Source organism: Saccostrea cucullata, unplaced genomic scaffold (genome assembly GCF_032062105.1).
Source record: "Saccostrea cucullata isolate Sc308-1 unplaced genomic scaffold, CSIRO_AGI_Scuc_v1 ctg3386, whole genome shotgun sequence".
Taxonomy (NCBI): Eukaryota; Metazoa; Mollusca; class Bivalvia; order Ostreida; family Ostreidae; genus Saccostrea; species Saccostrea cuccullata.
Genome location: NW_026933163.1, coordinates 42,280 through 47,747, shown reverse-complemented (window position 1 = coordinate 47,747; position 5,468 = coordinate 42,280). Strand labels below are relative to the sequence as shown.

The 5,468-nt window shown below is 30.8% G+C and overlaps 1 long non-coding RNA gene across 1 annotated transcript; it reads right to left on the bottom strand.

Moving 5' to 3' along the window:
- Positions 1 to 4,881: 4,881 nt before the first annotated feature.
- LOC134237422 (uncharacterized) lies at positions 4,882 to 5,468 on the bottom strand. The gene is made up of 3 exons (XR_009985824.1): positions 5,381 to 5,468; positions 5,069 to 5,182; positions 4,882 to 4,955 (listed from the first exon to the last, which is right to left on the bottom strand). It is a non-coding gene; the product is annotated as an uncharacterized LOC134237422 (long non-coding RNA).

Below are 5,468 nucleotides of genomic sequence, written 5' to 3'. Positions count from 1 at the left end.
GATAACTAACAGCAATTGATTTAATAATCTTTCCAAACCTATTGGTAGCATCTGTTCCAAAACAACATACACCATCATAGTTATGCTGGTGATTCTAAAGCTTACCTTGTTTTTAACGAGGCCGAGTCTAATTCGAGTGACACATTGTGCAGCTTTATAATTTCATGCAGTCATTTGTGTGACAGAACTTTTGAAAATTATTTTAATTTTAATACAAAATTAACATTATTTGTAACTCCTGCTGAAAATGTGATTTTACGGACAATAATTGGAAAAAGAACGTTGAAATGGCTCTAACAACGTCACCATATTCGGATTTTGTAAGCAATATGACGCTAAAGAGTGACGCATGACTTGTATGTTCAAGACGTCGATGAATATTGTACTAAAAACTGATGACATAACTTCCCAAGAAACATACTAGATAGTTTGGTGACATACTAAAAATTGCTACTTCTGCCGAATAAAAGTGTATGCGCCGAAAATTTATCTGCAAAGATATGAATTTGTACCGTAATATTTCAATTTTAATGAAAAAAATAAACATAATAACTACAACAGATCAATCGTGGTGAATTTTTTTGAAATTTCACAATTTGGTAACTTTTACATTAACTTCCATTTACTTGAATGAAGAAGAAATCCCTAGGGCAGAAGTACAAAAAATATGGAAAATATGTCATAATTTGGCATTTTCCAAAAAATTCCCATAGGTTCCAATAGTAAAGTTTGACAACATTTGAGATGACCCCCTAAGAAATCGAGGTGGTAAACATTCGATTTTTTAATCCTAAAACAATAAATATAACAGTAAAAATTAGTTATCAAAAAATTATCAAAATCCCTTGGGCAGAAATAATTAGACTCGGCCTCGTTAAACCTAGGGACATGTGGAATAACACTGTTTTGAGACGTTTGAGACAGTGAATGTGCACCAAAACGCTAAAACTAAACGAGAATAAAACAGATTTTATAGTTTTTACTGAACTTTAGTTGCACCGTCATTAGTGAGACAAGCAGCGTAAAGTACCTCGGTGTACGGTTTGATAGGTATCTCAGCATTCAAAAGCAAAATACGTCCATTCCTCGTGCATGCTACTTCAATCTAAGGAACAATGGTAGAACACGACCTATGATTACAGAGAATGCCTTCCAGATTATAGTCTGTGCACTTGTGGCCTCTATGCTCGAGTATGCTAATGATTCACTTTATGGTACAAATAAAAGCGATCTAGCCAAACAGCAAAGAATATAGCGGCACCTTGCATTACCCGTACCAAAAGGACGGAGAACATTATTTTGTTTATTCTTTATTTTTCTCGAGAATTTATTATCGTGAAATGACAATTCAACATCAAAGAGCGAAAATAATTTTTTTAAAATGGAAGGTTGATCAATAGAATTTACAGGGATTTCAGCACAAGAAAATTAAAGTAAGTAATTTGATTTTGCAAGCGATGCTTCTTGCGAAATTACACGATAATTAATTCCTTGCGTATATAATTAAGAATTTACAGTACTACCATTCTCAAGCCTTTGCATTGGCTACCAATTGTTAAACGCGTCCAATACAAAATTCTTCTTTATACATACAAAGTTAATTAGAACATGGCACCGAGATACATTGAAAACCTCACCAACATCTATCGACCTGGACGTTCCCTAAGATCAGCAAGCCATCAGACACTGCTAAGACAGTTAAACCGATCTTCTATTTAGGGCAATAGACGTCTTCAAGTGCCTGTAGCATCCCTCTGGAACTGTCTACCTTTATATTTGCGTTTATGTTTGTCTGTGCACCCTTTCACATAAAACATCTTTATTCCGTCTTTATAGGGAGGCTTTAATTAATTTTTGTTATATTTGATGAGTTAAGGACAGATGATACAAATAAACTTTTTAAAAACGAGAATTGCTGCATATATAATCATATATGTGATTTAAGTTGAATAATTTATTATTATGATAATTCTTTCGCTTGATTGTATTTTTATTTTTTGCTGTTTTTTTTTTCTTCAATATTTTGTTTTTAATAAAGGATATCAATCCCACATTTTTATTTCTTGTGTCATTCAACATTACCTCGATTCCTGATAATGTTTCAATATTTTTATAATTGTACATGTATTCTCACTATGTTATACAGTGCTTTAGGGTGGTTGGTTATTTACTATATAAGGCGCTTTATAAATACTGTATAAAACCGGTAGTAAAAAAATTATAAAAACCTAAAACAACATAATTCTGTGAAAAGACTTATATATAAATCTCTGGAAATTTCAGAGATAAAATCATATTTTCAAAAGGGGTGGGCACCCCTGTTGACCGGTCGGACGTGTAGAGAGCCTTACATATACAATAATAATATGTAAAATTCTGTTTAAAAAAAATAATAATTAAAAAAACAAACAAACAAATAAAAAAAAAACAAAAAAAAAACCGGCAATTGGTGAAAAACAAGTCAGGTAAAATACAACTCAGTGATACAGTGGCTTCAACGTTATTGCTGACAAAACAACCGTATAGAATCGTTCGTGTATCGTGCGAGATCTCAATCGTTCGGAGTTTTAATCGTGCGTGATCGTGCGTTAATAAACTTTTAAATTTCGTTTTGTCAACAATAACGTTGCAGCCTTTTTTTATGTATAGGTTAAACTTCTTTAAATAATTACAAAAAATCAATTCTGTACCGATTTTATCAACTTCATAAAAACCGTTTCTCGCCTATTTATTTTAATTTTCCTCCAACGACTGGCCTATCATGCAAAGTTAACTTTCGTAATGCAAACCTTGTTGAAATCCTTTTTGAATTAATATAGTGCGAATTTTTCTTTGCCGAAAAAAAACTTAAATCATTACTCATCATTCAAAAAGTTCGTAGCTTTTGTCATAACTTTTTTTATTTAACGCAATTTATAAATTTGGTACATATATTTTAAACACACACATATACAGCAAAGAAATTGGAATATTTCTTGTTTTTTGTCAAAATTATTAAAGATTTAAGACAGCAAAAATGGGGTCATGGAGCAGGGCCAAAATTGAGTTATTGACTGATTATTCACTTTTCATATCTATAGCCATACCTCTTTAAAATTGTTTGCTAAAATTTACAAATTAAATTTAGTATTGGACATTTCTTCAAAAGCAAAAAGTTAATGTAATACATTGCTTTGTTTAAAAGACATCCATTTCTAAGACATGGCATAGTCTTGATGTTAAAAAAGTGTCTTAAGGACGTCACGGGCAACTAGTAATATAATTTTGTTTTGCATTTGGAAACTTTTAAAACAAACTGAAACAGCTAGAGACATAATTAAACATAAAATGAGCTGTACTTGTATATAACAGACAATTTTTGAGGGGTAAAGATTTAAATTGGGCGAGCAAGTGAAACAGATTATAGTTCAAAATCTTGTCAAAAGAATTTGTAACGTCATGAAACGTGAGGTGGGCTAAAATTTTGCGGAACCTGTAAGAGCAGAGTTACATGGTAAAGGATTTGAAAACATTGACAATCTTATTTAAATCAAAAATGATTTTATATTTGGTGTCTGTTCCAATAAGATGACCGGATGTCACCAATTTTTTTTTGAGAAATGTTCTTTAATTTTTTTGACGTTACACTGTTTTTGACCGTTCCGTTGACAAAATCATGCATTTAAAATTGTCTAGTATGAGTTCTGTTTAATCAAATAGAATGAAACTTCAGAATTCTTTAAAATATATCTTTTAACATTTAAAAATTTACTGATATTAAGATTTGTAAAAATAATGTGATGATAAGGAACATTGTCTACGTATTTTTTGAATGACCCTCGTACTTGTGAATGACCATTGACCCGTGTACGGTGTTAACTACGTCAAAATCAACGTCATAAATGGGTAAAATGACGTAATATTAAATAAAAATATCATTATTTTGAAAAAACAGAGGCATATTACACGTTTCTATTAAAAAAATAATAACAAGTTCCTAATCATTTCCTGCAAAAAACGTTTGTAAACCGAATGTAAAATCGGATCGTGACGAAATGCTGACTTTTGATGAAATCCTATGACATTAACTTATTTAGCCTGTCTCCTAAAAAAAAACTTTTTTTAAGGACAAAATACAAACAATTTTTATCTTTGAAAAAGATTTAATATCATGTCACAAGTTTAAACAATTTTTATTTCTATCAAATGGAATACAAAAAGACTTGGAAAATATTAGTAATATTTCAATGATACAAAGGAATATAGATCACATTCAGTAAAGGTTTGTTTCAAATTTTTTATAATAATAATGTAATATAAATAATGATAAATGACATTTTGTTAAAAAAATTAAAAATCAATGTGATGTTGCTGATTTTTGTCATTTTGCTATAAAGTAACATCACAAACATTTTAGCACTCAGTATGTCTATTGAAACACAATAAAAATAACAAGAAAGATAAAATAATAAGTACGAGTGGCTGATGGACAAAAAAATCAAAACATATTTCGACCATTTCCTGGCGCAGGAAAAATTATGTTTTATTTGGCTGAAATGTTTCATAATTCCTCGGAACAATCGTATCTAACTCTATAGAATTTTTGTCTTGCCTTTCTGTTGATTCTGTGTTGTCGACAGGATGGTATCCTGTGGAATCTTCATGACGTCTCCCTAGGCAGCAACACCTAAGCTTATACAAACCAAAGAAGATCAAGTGGATGATCGGAAGGGCAACAAAAATTTCTAGGGCAGAAAATCCCAAAGCACTGCCAAATTTATTCCAGTTTAATACAGAATATATAGGCTCATTGTGTCCTTGTAACTGATAAACCCCATTAAATATCAGATATATTACAGCGAACAAGGCAGGGTAACACACATGCCAAAAACGTACAGGTTTGTCATTGATAAAAATGTTCAGAACTGTAAACACAGAATTAATCATATGTTTGTTTATACTCCTCGCATGCATGTCTGAAAAGAAAAAAAGACTCTTACATCTGTACACGTCTTAAAGCTTTTTACTCAATACATTTATACAAGACTACATATACCTGTGATAAACTCTCTATATAGTTCATACTTACTTGCATCCAAAAATGTATAGTATGAGAATGTGATAAGAATTGAAGATGCGTTCATTATGTTGAAAATCACCCACACTAATTTTAGATAAATACACATCGAGTCTGAAGGCGTGACTGAAAGAAATTTCGGAATTTTTAGAATTTACGACAGCTTTAACTTTTTCATCTGTGTGTTTCGTTTTCTTTGAACCAGCATTTTAAACTCATGGTAGTATTATTACTATATTTTCTTATATATTATTACTGGTTATATTATTTAAGAATTTAAAAATATGTTGTTGTCTGTATATACCTTTATCATGATAAAATTACCTGATCCATTTCTCCGCAAATGTATATATAGAGAGAAAGAGCAATCTAAAGCAAAGTAGATAAATAACACACTCAGAGTATCCCCAGT